Source organism: Phoxinus phoxinus (genome assembly GCF_949152265.1).
Source record: "Phoxinus phoxinus genome assembly, chromosome: 21".
Taxonomy (NCBI): domain Eukaryota; kingdom Metazoa; phylum Chordata; class Actinopteri; order Cypriniformes; family Leuciscidae; genus Phoxinus; species Phoxinus phoxinus.
This window is the reverse complement of record NC_136896.1, coordinates 7,582,362-7,598,498: the sequence shown is the minus strand read 5'-3', so window position 1 is coordinate 7,598,498 and position 16,137 is coordinate 7,582,362. Positions and strand designations below refer to the sequence as shown.

Sequence of the window (16,137 nt, the reverse complement as noted above, 5' to 3'; positions counted from 1 at the left end):
GGTACTTTTTTTTACTCAACCGAACCGTGCAAAACCTCGGAAATGCAGCCAGCGTTGCATGGCTTGCAAAGTGCACGGCTGCAGCTTCATCGTGGCCAATGCATTAAAAGTTTGATGGCTCGCGAGGGTCAGTTGCAATGCATGTTTTAATGATCTGCCCTTTTGCAGATTTACTGGGAAGGCGATGCTCTCATTAGTCACTCGCACGGGCGCTATTTGCGTTCGTGTTCTACCACGATTATTAAAAGAAACGCCTTCTTTCCGCGTTGAGGAACTGCCTAGCCAGCAATGCAAAAGTGATTGTGCAACGACAGAGCTGTCCGCACCCGACTTATTCACGCGCACGAGGCGATTTTCTCTCGAACAATGTTCGATTGTGACGTCACGACGGCCTCGGTTTCGTTCTGCAGATTAGATTCGTTCGTACAACTTCTGTCGTTGATGCATGCGAGGTGCATTAGGTAACACGAAACTTTGGCCGACGGTTGAGTGTGCAAGTGCAATGGGGAAACGGGGACCTGACAGCCTGGTTGCATGCCATGTTGAGCATGCAACAATTTTTATTAGTTGCGCGTAATGGAAAATTATTCGGACGCTCTGTCATGCAAGCTTTGTTCCAGCAGTAATGCATAGGTAGAGGCTGCAAAAATAAGGAGCTAAATATAGTTTTGTTGCTGCAATCAGTTTTAAGGAACAGGGTTCAGATGTGCTACACAAGTCTCCATGCAAAAATATCCACAAACCCTCAAGCAAAATGCTGTGGAAAAACAGCGCTTCCTACCTTATAAGTGCACGATTACCGTTAATTTGCTCGTTACTTGATATTTAGCGACAGACAGTGCTGTAATTAAAGTCACACAATTTATAAAACGACTTGTTAAAACCAGTTCATGCACAATCATTAAATTCGTTGTATGCTAATTTGTTGCATGCATTTCATGTTTCCCACTCATAGCGCCATAATGCATGAATCTTTGCATGCTGAATCGGACTAAGCTCTTTAAACGCCCCACAAAGTTTTGTGGCAGTCAACCATTGTTCAGCTTGTCTAGTAACTTCTGAAAATTACTGGCTTATTATTATGCAGTTGTTGTCATTCGGTCAAAGAAATGGCATGCAAAAGTCGATTGTACCGAATGTAACTCAGACTTGTTTGCATTTATTGTCTCCAAATTCAGAATGGCAGAAAATTCCCAGGCACAAGTAAATGGTGTTTACAGTGTATCTACAAGACCCAAGCCAAATTAGAGTGTATAACAACAACCTTCAGTATATAGAGCTCTGTAGTACTGGTGCGTGTTTCAGACTTTTCTACTATTTACATTTTGGGATGTGCACTCTGTTTTAAGGCAAAAAAATATATAATAATAATAATTCTAACAAAAACACACGTTTCCCAGCCCTGCACTCCTAGACCCCTTAATTACACTCCATGGAGCCTTTGCAACATATCTAATGTCCTTGCTCTTTTCACAGAAGCACTGTATAGAGCCCGTGTGTGAGGTTTCGCACGCCGTGGGCCGAATCGACGTACATGCACTAGCCCAAATTAAAGCTACGGCCAGCAGCTGTTATACTGGGTCCATTCCGATCCACGCAGTGAATGCAGCCGAGAGGCGGATTGCAGCGCAGGAACATTTAAATTCTGTGAACAGAACACTCATGAATCATATATTAGTAGGCGTGGTTCAGGAATGTTTGATTCTGACGCCCTAATGAGGTGATTTTTGGCAGCATCGAAAGAGCAGTAATTGTGTTGTTGTATAACAGTGACACACCTGAGGAACTAAATCCTTATGAACCAACCCCTCCGTCATGCAAACAAACACAGCCTTTACCTGTGCATGAGGAGCTGGAAGGGTTCAGGTAATGGATTGTGAAGGGCAATGTTTAAGGAATACTAGTTTATGGAATCCATCTAGTTTAAACGTAAATATATTGAATGGGGACTCTTTAAAGGGATATTTCATGCAAAAATGATTTACTCGCCCTCATGCCCAAACCTGTGTGCATTTTTTTTTTGGACCCCCATGACTTTCATTGAATGGGCAAAAACATTTTTTTCCCTTTTGTTCCATAGATGAAAAAGAATGTTTTTTGGTGAACTATCCCTTTAAATGCAATTCATGTTTGGTGGGAAAAAAGTTGCTTCTTTCTTAAAATGTGGAGATTCTAAAGAATTTATGCTTGTCAGTTTCCTTCCATGATATGCATGCTTATACTTTTGTTATGAAGCGTACGTGACACCGATTGCATTTTTTTTGTATGCAAATACCCTTAAAGGTGCATAGCTCAGAAGGAAAACTGAAAGTCTGATTGCAAAGTTGATTTGAAACACAGTACTTTTAAGGGGGTGTTTTAAAAGTTGGCCGCTGTTTTTGGGTGGAAGCGATTTGTTGGAAGAGCAGTTCCAATTATGTCAGTGGGGGTCTATCTTGTGCTTGTTGGGCCCTGGTTCATTGAGTTTGCACTGGCCCCAGTGGTGCACAGTGAATCGATGTCCCCTCCGTGCACAAGGCCTGCGTGCTGCCGTCATGTGCAATTGTCACGTTTGTCATGCTAATAGACCACAGAGATACTAAATCCCCTATTTACGACAGCTCAATTGTTGGTGACCGTCCAGCCTTGCTGTGTTGTTTTGATGCAATAGTATGAGGATTGTTTCAAGCATTGTGTTGCTGATCCCGCTCAGACCTTTCACCTTACGGCTGTGTGTGTGGAGAGTACGGCCATGCCGTCCCGTCTCTCTCCAGAATGCTTTTGCCTGAATGCATGCATGCTGCAATTCAGGGCATGGAAGCCACACTAGGTACTTGCATGCAAATCACAGCCTGCAAGCAGGTAGGTTTGCGTCCCGGTCTCTACAGCTAAGTGTATGCAATACATTGCATGCGTTTTATAAGCAGCTAAGCTGTGTTTAAAGGGGTAATGCCAAGCCTGGGAGTGTCCTCCTGCTGAATCGCTTGGGAGTGACCAGTATGATGACTCTATTGGCTCTCTGGGAGGCCCTGTCTAGAGGCCCCTCTCTGTCTGTCGTTTTGTTCTCTCGCTCTCGTTCTCTCTCTCTCTCCTGTGGGATGTGAGCTATGCTTGGTCGCAAGAACTGCATTCTGACATTGATCCATCTTATTGCAGACTTCTGAATAATTGACCACTTTTAGGGTTTTCTCTTGAAGGCAGCCAGGGTGTCTCTTACCATAGCATTACCAACAGTGTTGCTTTCCAAGAAAGGAACTGCATTTAGCTTATTGTGATCAGGGTGTGAAATGCAATTCTAAAAAAAGAAGACATATATATGATGCCTTAGATGCCTCATATGGGGGAAATAGTGTAATTGTGGTTTTAAAACCCCAAATTAATTTAATTTTTATTTAGATGGATGTCTTTATGAAACCATATTATCTGTAAACCTATATTACAGTCCGTTTTTGCAGTAATTACTTTTTTCCCAGCAATATGTGATGCAGTAAAAAATCAGATGTTTATAAATTCTTATGAATACACTACTGTTCAGAAGTCTTTTTTATTTTATTTTTTACAAATTAATAATTTAAAGCTGCAGTCCGGCACTTTTTTGGGTTTAAAAATATCAAAAAATACATTTTTGAAAAAAAACGTAACCAGACAGTGTTCAAAACGATCTGCTTGCCTTACCTCGATTCAAAACGGTAAGCTTGTAATAATAATTTTAATTCTAGTGGTACTGGTGGATTTCCGCGGGAATTTCGAGCATGTCTTTGCGTCATTACGTCACTTCTGTACACATAGAGGAGTCTCGGCTAGTCGGCTATTATAGCGTGTGTGGGTGATGGTGGAGATTTAGCTTAGCACTTGGTATGGCGGATCCCGAAAGTTTAAAGCGACAATCACCAGGGACAACTGGAGATTCACCAGTTGTAAAACCCAAAGACTTCGGACTTCAGAAAAAAATATATATTTTTCACGTTTTGACGTGATATAAGCAATCGTTAGATTTAATCAGCATGCTATAGCCTACTGCAATGCTTCCCCCCACCCCCCGAATTTGGTCAGAACAAAAGTGAATGTTACTTACTTGTTCAGATGACATTTTTCGATGAAAATTCTAATGTTGACACTTTCAAAAAGTATACTCTGAGATTGCTGATGACAGTACAGTATCCACAGCGACGCGGCAGCGACAGGTTCTCCTCAATACATTGTGTTCATCCGCGCTGTTTCATGCCGATTTACTACCCACGCACAGTTAATAATTCCGCGAATAACTGCAATTGCAGATTTCGAACAGAGATGGCGACAAAGAGGAAAAACGACGGACTGCAGCTTTAAAGTGACCGATAAAATTCATCACACACATAACCGTAAATAATGTTGTAAAGTAGGCTATTTCTAGCTAAAAAACTTTCTATTTATCAAAGAATCCTTAAAGAAACATTTCACCGTTTCCACAAAAATATTAATATCATATCATCATAAAAGCATATCAGAATGATTTCTGAAGGATCATGTGACACTGAAGACTGGAGTAATGATGCTGATAATTCAGCTTTTGCCACCACAAGAAAACTTTACATTTTAAATTTAAACTATTAAAATGGAAAACACATTTAACAATATTACTATTTTCACAGTTTTTGATCAAATAAATGCATTATCAATAATATATAAAATTATTATTACAATCGAATCCTGCTATTCGTCATTTTAGGACATAGTCTCGTTGACTAACTTATTTATTTGATTTGTTTGGAATTTGTGTTCTCGTGGATCTCGTCTATATTTTATAGAGAACGTGTGCAGAAGTGTCTTTTACTATCAATGAATAAATTGTGTACAATACCGACAGAAATGAAGTTCCTGGCGATGATCCTATTGTAGAGAGTGATTACATTTATGTATCCTTATTTAAAAAAAAGATTTAGTATTTACAGCACCCTAGGGAGGACCCTTCTCTGCAGGGGGCAGTAAATTGCTTTCTGTTGTCATCCAATGAAGCCAAAATGTGTTAGATATTAAGGCAACCCTTACTTGACCCCACATGTTGTGTAAAACTCTCTCGCATGCATAAAATAATATTCTCTTGCTGCAAATGAAATTCTGTGGTGCAAAATTCTCCTTATGAAAATTATGATTTTATTAAATTCATGATAAAGCTTGTAACATTCAATATGCGTTTCTTTATATTGTGGAATAATTTGCCGTAAGCTACAGCCTGCTTGCTGAATTTAAAATGGTGGCATCTTTAATAAAAATGGTGAGATTAGTACCTAATGTAGGCCTAGTTTTTGTGCTGGTTTCTAATGTCCACATTTTTTTATTAACACATCTGTTTGGTTTTCAAAATGGTGTATGTCACAATCAATTATGCCAAGTGCTGAATATAAGATTTTACATCACATATTAGAGACAGAGCACTTAGTGTGACTGCGGCAGTGTTGTGGAAGATGTCAGGGTAGATGTTGAGTAACAGGTTGAGGACTCCACCCTCTGGTAGCCCTTTGCCTTGCTCGAATTCTGCCAACCAGATCATGCATCTTTGAATTGGTATGCCTGAAGTAGAATAGAATCGAAAAACAATACGATTTAATTTTAGAGTTTAAAGAGGACCTATTATGCGCTCTTGCAAAGTCTTGATTTTGTCTTTGTAGTCTCCCAGAAAAGGTTTTCATGCTTGAATGTAAAAAAAAAAAAAAATCCACATATTTTACATTGTTGCTGCACGTCTCTTCTAGGGGTCGACCCGACCGATAGTGGATTTGACCGATAACGATAACCAGGTTGGACCATGCTGGCCGAAAACACGATTAATCAACTGCTAGATTTTAAAATGGATGCTGAATGAAAATAAACATAACACATAAACTAAATAAACACACAAACGCATACTAAATAGCTTTTCCCCCACAGCTATTAGACTGCTTAACCAGAGAATGTGATCTGAACTATTTATTTTATTCTTTTTAGTGTATCTTATTATATTTATATTCAAATTGTGCTCTTTTGATTAGTTACTATTGCACTGAATTACTGAGTAGTGGATGTGTGAAACACAATTTAGTTTTTTATGTACACCATGAAAATGACAAATAAAAGGAATCTAAAATAGTGCTGAAGTTTATTACAAAAATTAAAAATCAGTACTGAACCATGGAAATGTGTACTTTTTAAATATAAAACAATATTATGCCTTGATCAAACATGTTAGTTCATAGTGCTTTATCTAATGTAAAGAGAACTTTAAATTGCAAATGTTTTTAGCAAATGTTGAAATGAATCATGAATAATACTTTTATTAGCCTTAGTTAAGGTTAAAGATGGACTCTTATTGTAAAATGTTGCCATTTTGTATAAATCCAAACAGTCTTGCTAAAGGTGGCCACCTTTAAATATCTACCCAAAGGCCATAGCATTGAAATTAGATGAATATGTATATTCTTACACTTAATTTGCATTTATTTTAGAACACTTGATTATCTAATCAAAATTCAAAATAGCTAAATATGTATTACAGTGACGGAAAAAAACAAACAAACTGAAATCGAATGCCTTTCTGATTTGTTTGTTTCTGTTGGCTGCATGATACAGTTTGCTTTCTCATGTCACTAGTTTTAAATGTGCATAAATCGACCAGCTGGATATAAACTAATGCAAATAGATGGTAACAATCGTGACATTAAACATTTGGGTCGGTGTTGCGTATGTTTTTGTCACATTGTATTAACCGCTTGCGGTATTCATGTTAGTCCTCGACAGCAAACATACTGCTGTTCTCCACTAATGCAGCATCTAGTCAACAAATTAATTACTTTATAATGATATGAAAACGCATACGGTTGTGTACTGTATAACATGCTGTTTCATTGTCTGTTTTAAATCCGCATCTAAACTGTCCCGCTCTGTGCAGCGCACTGCCTCGTGTGTCAAAACAAACACCAAGAGTGATAGTTTTTATTTCGGCTGTTGAGGCAGCTCTCGTACTGTGTAATGAGTTTAGTTCCTGTCTCTCTGAAGCCCCTCCTTCCGAAAAGTGCAATGTGCTCTGATTGGTCGGCTGGATCAGTGTGTTGTGAAATTATCAACCGTTTTGTTTCGTAAATGCCATCCCCCTTACTATAACCGTGAGTTTTAACACGCACTAACGGAACTCAACCAGGCCTCCACCCTTTTTTGTGTGTAATACCTTGGTCAGGAATTATTTAAATGAGGAATATTATGATGTGTACTTTCCTTGAAGATAACTAAAGACTACAATTGAGGCGTTTCAGGGAGTTAATTTACAGTGCTGCTTACTGATATAGAGAATAACTCCCTTATGAGTGGCTTAATGCTTTGCAGACCTTTCATGCTGAAACGGCAACATTACTCACTAAAGAAAATTAAAAATGTAAAAAACAAAACTCTTTCCCTGCCCTTGACAGAATTGTCTATCATTTGTGAGAATGCTTCCCCGCCATTGACAGAATTTTTCAGCTTTCTGTTTTTTTTCACTTATACGGTAGTGCGCTATTACGCAACTTCTGGAAGAGAACTAAATACCCTGATCAAAACACAGACAAAAAAAGAGCAGAAACGAGTGATAAAAGCATAGCTTGTGCACGAAGTAGTCTTAAAAAAAAACAACAACGATTTTCTCAGCTTTTGTTCAAAATGTTGCTTTTTAATGAAACCTACCCACAAGTGTTGATTAAAATAAAATGCATGAAGCTAGAATAAAGTGGAGTTTTTTTTGTTCCTTAACAGCAGAGGTTTAAAAGAGAATGATATATTCATAGGTTGTATGTATACATACAACAAAATATTCTGAGGGCCATGAAATTTTGGTGAAAATGATCAAAAATGCTAGCAGTGGATGGCTTTTTTTCCCTTCTTTTTTTTAAACTGGCAGGGAAAGAGATGCATGTCATTTGCTTTTGATACATCTGTGCACTGTCAGAATATGAATGCAAAATATATAAAATTACATTGCAGTTAAAGTTAAATTTATATGGTGCGAACATCAACAAATGGAACCAATGATGCTCTCTTGAGCTGGTCTTCTATCCCAAGCTGCATCTATCTGGTTGATGCATATACACACTTTCGTTCAGACAAGTGTCTAGAAGTGTACAAGTGTAATGGCGCGGTGCATGCTGTTAGGGCAAACTGTTTTGTTAAATGGAATTACCCGCTTGACTTTGAATTTATAACATTCACAGTTACAGTAATATATCAGTAAAAAGTTATGCACTGTGGAAAACATTTCTCAACGAGCAGTTTCTCAGGGCTCACACGGCTGTATGATCTACGTTAAAGCATTTAGTAGTGCTCCACAATTTAGCTTGTGCACTTTCCACTCCAGCTCGCCCTGTGGTCCCTGCCATTCAAATGCACATTTTACATAGAAATGTGTTTTTAACATTGTGTTTTTCAGTACTGTGAAGTCACTCTTTGAGGTTTTCAGTGCTGCAGCAGCACACATCCCAAAAAATAAATGAAATTGATTGAATGAAAATCTTTAATTGATTTTCTTTTTAACAGCATTTTATATGTATTTGTTTCAGCGCTAAAAGTCAACTAATAAAACACTGACACAATGATGAACAAGTAACAATAATATTCGCAATAACATCGTTTTACTGAATAATAAAGTAAACATAATTTCCTAATTTATCTTTGTAAAGAAACCTTATTGCTTAACTGGCTACTCTCTGCTGTCTCAGACGATGACATCTTTTCCTGTCGGCCACCGTAACTTTTGTTGGTTGCAATTCGTAACCTCACCACTAGATGCTGCTAAAAATCACACACTGCACCTTTAAAGGGGCAATATGAAGAGTTTCGTTGCAAAACGAGATATATCCATTTTGAGAAATGTTGGTTATTTGACATTATTATTTAAGACGTCAACAGTCAAGTTCATTCACAATTTTTTGTACATTAAACTATTACTCAGTGAACGCCAGGGACACAATATTCTTCAAATCCAGGAATTTTTTTATTTAATTTTATGTCCATAAATAGTTCATAAATAAGTAAAAAAACATGCCAAAATGCAACATATTTATCTTAACATTGTCAAACATCTTAAATTGGTTAAAAAAACAATAGATAATAAATATATGGAATAGTATATACAAAGATTGATTAATAATAATAAGATTCTGAGTTAGTTTTGGCCAGAACATACGCAACATAACAGCATTTTTTTTTTTTTTTTTTGCAAAACGCTATATATCCACCTTAGGCTATATTCTATTACTGTAATAGCCTACCATTAAGAAAAGCTAGTGAATCAATGTTTTGTGTGTGTGTGTGTGCGTGCGCGCGTGCGTGTGCGTGTCGCACGATGACCACAATTAATCTTTGGATGTTTTCCCTCCCCTGAATGCCTTGCCCGTTTGGTCTTCTCCCTTTGATGATTTTCTTTAGATGCCTTCCTCTTTCTCCCAACAGCAGCTGGATTGACCGGCTCCAATCCGTCATCGAAATCCATAACGTTAGCTTGACTCTGAAGCTTTGATTCTCTGACTGACAGACAGCTGTTGATCAGTGACGTAGCCTACGTGACTGACAGCTCGCCTACAGTATAAACAATTAAATGATAAAGTTTTTTAGTTAGCCTATTGAATCCTCTTTTTAAAAATATATTTTTTGTTTTGATATTATCGTTAAATCACTGAGCAAACTCGGAGCACTTCACCGGCGGTGACTCTCTCCTCGCGTGACATCCTGAGCTCGCGCAGCATCCTCAACGTTCCGTTATATCGCACTTTGTAAAGAAACTGGGCTGGCGGATATCGCGTTTTGTGAAAAAATACATTTTGTTGTAGGCTTAAAATTTTTAAATCGTATTAATGGCAGCAATTCACACATAGATTAAGGTACATCTGAACAGTGATTTCCAATAATAAAATCCAAATGTCAAAAAATGGAGTTTATCGCGTTTTGCAACTGAACTCTTCATATGTAGAATTCAGAAACCCTTGTTATTAGCGACACCGGTGGCCGTTAAGTGAACTGCAGCCAGCAACTTACTGCTCGTGCTTCCATTCGTGCGCACACACAACGTACAAGAGACTGAACATGATTCCATTATCTATCTCTGAAGATGACGTCATTCCTGGACCGTCTCTGTCAGGACAGCAGAGGATGCAGTGACGACATTCGTTCTAAAGCAGTGTCCCCAGTTGCTGGAACCCAAAGGGTCTGCCGTCTTTGCAAGTGTAGTGTGTCTTACAAACTGCCAGTGCAGTCAGAGGGGACGAACAGCCGGCAGCTCAAGAGAAGTTATTTTCATCTCTCTCTTTCTAATTCACCGGGCCTCCTCCGGGTCCCTGAGATTCCAGTAAAACCCTTGGGATTGTTGAAATTTTGTATGCGAGTGGGATGGTGAAGGACTAGAACTGGTTGACTTGGGTTTTGTGGACTGCAGACACAGTCCTGGACAGATGACAACCAGTCAAGCAAGCTACATCAAGCGGGTCTCTCTCAGGGGGTCAGTCAAGTTCATGTTACACCACAGTAGGGGAACACGGCGGATGGTCCCCGATTCGCATTGCTCACAGTCACCTGAGCCCAAACCCTCTGTGTTGAGAATGACACAGGAATTAGGCATTTGAATTATTGAAACGTGTTTTGAAGTTTTCTATGCAGGCATGTCTGACATACCTGTACATCGTGTGCTTTTCATTACATTAGAAGGCTGAGTTAAGGAAATGAAATTGGTATGTGCCTTCACTTGTTCAACATAACATTGTCAACATTAGTCGTCTTATTCAAACTGTATACAAAATATAACTTGCAACACTAGGTGTGCAGAAATTGCCTTATGAACTTAATTTACTTTCTGTAGCCTACTTTTTGAACAATACCTTTGTTTCCTGCCAATACAGCATGGTTATGTAATCTATTGATCTTTTTTTGCCTCTTCTCACTATCTTGTTTTCCCTATGCAAACACTCCGTGTACTGATATTGTGTGAGGTCAGTCATGTGTTTGTGTGTGTGTGTGTGTGTGTTTTTGTTTACTGCTATGGGAACAGTGGTTTTTAGGTCAACCTTGGGATTTGACTAAGGCTGGTTGTAGCTAAAAAATGAATGAAAAAATGCCAGCCTTTTTATATCACTGTTGTTATGTAAACCAAGTCTATTAAAGGCAGACTGAAGAGCCTTGAAACGTGCAGCATTATTCTGTGTTGATGTCATTTCCACTGAAACAGGAAGACGGTGGGACATATTCGAACAGCTCCTCACCCTTTTTACAATAGCCAATAGTGTTTAGTTTAGATCAAGCCGCAGTTTCCTCCTGATCGCGAATTGTTTCTCCTCCACATCGCTTTAAAATATAGCATTCTGTGCAGTATTCAAATGGGGCCGATACGTTTTCTGGTATGCGCCGACTCGGGCATATGATCCGCTCTGCTTGCTATCGTGTCTCTGGACTGGAACAGACCATGTTTGCATTGCGATGGTTCACGTGACGTATGCATATTTACACTGCCTGAATTGTTCCATATCCCCTATATATTGCAACGTGCCATTCACCATATAGAAAATAGTAAACTCGTGAACAAGTGACTGATTTCAGCCGCAGCTACAGCGTGTATTTATAATGTAGGGGCCGGGATGCTTCAGATTCTAGAGAGCATTTGATTGGACAAAAAATCTGATGACAAGCTTAAGTGCAGAGTGAAGTCATTGATCCATATTGGCGACTGTGATAGACTAAGTTTTGAATTCTTATCTTGTAAATGCAAATTTAGTAATTTTTTGGAGCATATAGATAACAGTATGGCTAACATATTCATAAAAGACAAAAAAGTTCAATTTTGATTTCATGGGAACTTTAAAAAATGGAAAAAAAAATATTACAAAAATTAAATATAAATTCTAATTTAAAATATTAATACATTTTATTAACATTTCTTAATGTTGAATTGTCCAGAGTTTTGATTCAATTCAATTAATCCAACATTTGTTTAGCATTTTTGCAGCACAATTAGCAATAAATGATTTATGCACTAACAATTTGCAATGGCTTAATTTAATATTGCTAGCAAAATAATATAAAATATATTGTGATGAATAGTCAATGTTGACCTAGTTTGAACTTCACATGGTATTTTAGTTGAATGTATACTGTGGTTCTGTTGAATAAGAAGCCTTATTTATCTCTGTTATGCAAGCAATAATGGACAACCACTTCAAGAGCAGAATTTATTTACAAGCAGAGTTTGTTGATGCAACCGAAATAAATGCAATATGTGTTTATCTGCAATTCTGCATGCATGTTTAGTTGTTCTTGATGATGCTGCTGGTAGTTTTCATGATGGCTTCAGCATAGATGAAAGAGCTTCTCCAGTCTGTTGAACACGTCTGTACATGTTCCAGCAGATAGAGCCGCCTCTGCATCTCCCTGTACATTCTCTCTCTCTCTGTACATAAAATTTCTGTAGGTTGTCGAATCTCTATATAGCTAGACTGTTTACCATTTTACTCTGCTCAACTTTGTCACGTCGCCAACGTTGGTTCATGCTGCCTCCCTCATTAATTGGCAACTCTTGATAAAACTTCCGGTTGCTTTATGGCTTTAATTTCAGTACTCGATACCAGGAACCAGGAACTTTTCACTGGGATTGTTGACATGGAAGGGCACTTGTTAGGGCCCAAGCCTTGAAAAGGCGAAGGCCCTATTGTTTTTCTTCGGATTATTATTTATTATTATTATTATTATTATTTTACTACCTTTTGGGCACTTTTGGGGGCCTTAACGTGCTCAAAAACTCTTGAAACTTTGCACAAATGTCAGAACCTGCGGCCATCAGGGCCCGACTGAAGCTGGGACCCGGGCGTGGCAGGGGGGCTCGCCAGCGCCCCCTGGAATGGGATTCAAAAACATGTCCATATCTCAAACACGCTTGCATGTAATAATATGAAACTCGGTACACATATAGATCTCATCGGGCCGAACAACTTTCGTGCTCTAAGTTTTACGCCAGTCCAACAGGAAGTCGGTTATTATGGGCTGGATGGAAACGCATGTTCTGGCATTTGAAACACTTGTCCTAGAGAATTCATCGGATGACCACGAAACTCGGTGTGCATGAAGTCAAGACATGGAGGATGCTAAATTGCGAGGGGATTTTTGATATCTCGAACGGTTTGGCCGTGGCGAGGAAACGAATTTATGGCGAATATTGGAAACAGGAAGTGTGTTATAACATCCTCATACATTAACTGATCTTGATGAAACTTCAGCAGTGTGTTTGTTGTAAGAGGCCGATCACATGGATGTGACTATTGTGAGTCAAAGTTATAGCGCCACCAACTGGCAGCAGGAAGTGTGTCACTTTCAAAATGCTTTGAAATCACCCTCTTATTTTTACCCGATTTGCTTCAAACTTCATCTGTATAATGTAAACACACGGCAGATGTAGACCTGTGAAAGGATTATTGATATCTTAAATACTGTTGCCATGGCAACGCATCAAACTTTAATATTCTTTTTGGGTGCATTTGAGGCTCTTAACATGCTTCAAATTGCATGAAACTCAACATGCATATCAGATTTATTAGGTACTAGGCATGTGTGAAGTTTCAGAAACGGGCGCGGTGGAGGGGCTCAGTAGCGCCACCTTTAGTCAAAAATGGGGTATTAGTTTTACCTACAGTAACAAAAATCGGTATTTATATTTATCTCCCCGAGCCGGACAACTTTCTAATTTACAGTCATTAGCTCCGACCAACAGGAAGTCAGATATTTTGGTTTGAATGTGATTTGATGGGAATTTTGCCAGTCTCTCTCAGTGTCTGTGTGTGTGAGAGAGGAGGGGGGCTTTATTTTAACCCTTTCTCTGCTGTGTGGGACTTCTCGGGCACTTTTGGGGCCCTTAACGTGCTCGAAAACTCTTGAAACTCTGCACACAGGTCAGAACCTGCGGCCATTAGAGCCGGACTGAAGCTGGTACCCGGGCGTGGCAGGGGAGCTCAACAGCGCCCCCTTGAACGTGGTCCGAAAAACTTGGTCCATATATCAAACACGTTTGCATGTAATAATATGAAACTCGGTACACATTTAGATATCATCGGGCCGAACAACTTTCGTGCTCTAAGTTTTACGCCAGTCCAACAGGAAGTCGGCTATTATGGGTTGTATGAAAACGCATGCCCCTGGAATTTGATATACTCCTCCAAGAAAAATTATCCTATCGCCACCAAACTCAGTCAGCATGAAGTAAAGACATTGAGGACGCTAAATTGCGGACGGATTTTTGATATCTCGAACGGTTTGGCCGTGGCGAGGAAACAAAGTTATGGCGAGAAAAGAAAAACACAATGTGTTATAACGTCTTCATACATTTATTGATCTTGATGAAACTTCAGCAGTGTGTTTGTTGTAAGAGGGCGATCACATGGATGTGGCTATTGTGAGTCAAAGTTATAGCGCCACCAACTGGCAGCAGGAAGTGTGTTACTTTCAAGATACTTTTGACTAAAGTGGGGGGGTTATTTTTACCTACAGTCACAAAACTCGGTCTGTATATTGTGCTTATCGATCCGGACATCTTTCTCATTTACAGTCATTAGCTCCGACCAACAGGAAGTCAGATATTTTGGTTTGAATGTGGTTTTGTCTCTCTCTGACAGAGTTCCCCCTGCCATTCTCTCTCTGTGTGTGTGTGTGTGTGTGTGTGTTAGTCCAGTGAGATACTGGAGGAGGAGGGGGGGGGGGGGGGGAGGAGGGAGGGCACACACACAGACAGCCCCCCCCCCCTTTTCTGTGTGTGTTTGTAGGGGAGCAGAAAGACTCACACTGATACAAGCTCTAAAGCAGACTTCTTCTCGACAGTCAAAGCGGGGTTACGTTATTGCCCGTCGTGCACAGGAACCCGAAAGGCAACGGGGGTGGCGGCTTTTTATATATATATATATATATATATATAAATAAATATAGCTGCAAGCAGCGATGGAGGGCCCAAGCCGGTGGCAGCGCCAGCCCGGTGCCTTTAGTGTAACTAAAGGCACCAGGGTGGCGGTGCCACCGGCTTGGGCCCGTAATCGCTGCTTGCAGCTATATTTAGGGCCCAAGCCCTGAAAGGGCGCAGAGCCCTATTGTTCTTCTAAGGGTTTTTTGTTTTTCTTCTTCTTCTTCTTCTTCTTCTTCTTCTTCTTCTTCTTTATAATAATTTTTTTTTCAAGGTTTTTGCCACTTTTGGGGGCCTTAACGTGCTCAAAAACTCTTGAAACTTTGCACACTGGTCAGAACCCGCGGCCATTACAGCCGGACTGAAGCTGGTACCCGGGCGTGGCAGGGGGGCTCGACAGCGCCCCCTGGAACGGGGTCCGAAAACTTGGTCCATAAATCAAACACGCTTGCATGAAATAATATGAAACTCGGTACACTTATAGATCTCACCGGTTCATATATCCTTCATGCTCTGACTTTTTACCCCAGCCCAACAGGAAGTCGGCTATTTGGCGTAGTTTAAAAAACACATGCAATGGAATTTAAAATACTCCTCCTAGACGATTCAAACAATCACCACGAAACTCGGTGTGCATGAAGTCAAGACATGGAGGATGAAAAGTTGCGAGGGGATTTTTGATATCTCGAACGGTTTGGCCGTGGTGAGGAAATGAATTTATGGCGAATATTGGAAACAGGAAGTGTGTTATAACATCCTCATACATTAATTGATCTGGATGAAACTTCAGCAGTGTGTTCGCTGTAAGAGGCCGATCACATGGATGTGACTATTGTGAGTCAAAGTTATAGCGCCACCAACTGGCAGCAGGAAGTGTGTCACTTTCAAAATGCTTTGAATTCACCCTCTTATTTTTACCCGATTTGCTTCAAACTTCATCTGTATAATGTAAACACACGACAGATGTAGACCTGTGAAAGGATTATTGATATCTTTAATACTGTCGCCATGGCAACGCTTTAAACTTTTATATTCTTTTTGGATGCATTTGTGGCACTTAACATGCTTCAAATTGCATGAAACTCAACATGCATTTGACATTTATTGTGTAATAGACATGTGCAAAGTTTCAGAAACGGGCGTGGTAAGGGGCTCAGTAGGCAAGGCAAGGCAAGGCAAGTTTATTTATATAGCACATTTCATACACAATGGTAATTCAAAGTGCTTTACATAGAAGAAATTAAAATAATCAAAAG

At 39.5% G+C, this 16,137-nt stretch overlaps 1 protein-coding gene and 1 long non-coding RNA gene across 2 annotated transcripts in view; one reads left to right on the top strand and one right to left on the bottom strand.

Annotated features, from left to right (window-relative positions):
* Positions 1-16,137, top strand: part of map2k6 (mitogen-activated protein kinase kinase 6) — a 33,029-nt gene that overhangs the window by 140 nt on the left and 16,752 nt on the right. The window lies entirely within an intron of this gene.
* LOC306989479 overlaps positions 5,244-16,137 on the bottom strand; it is a 64,806-nt gene continuing 53,912 nt past the window's right edge. The window contains exon 4 of the long non-coding RNA XR_013795644.1: positions 5,244-5,529. This is a non-coding gene — a long non-coding RNA (uncharacterized lncRNA). The remainder of the gene's footprint in view (positions 5,530-16,137) is intronic.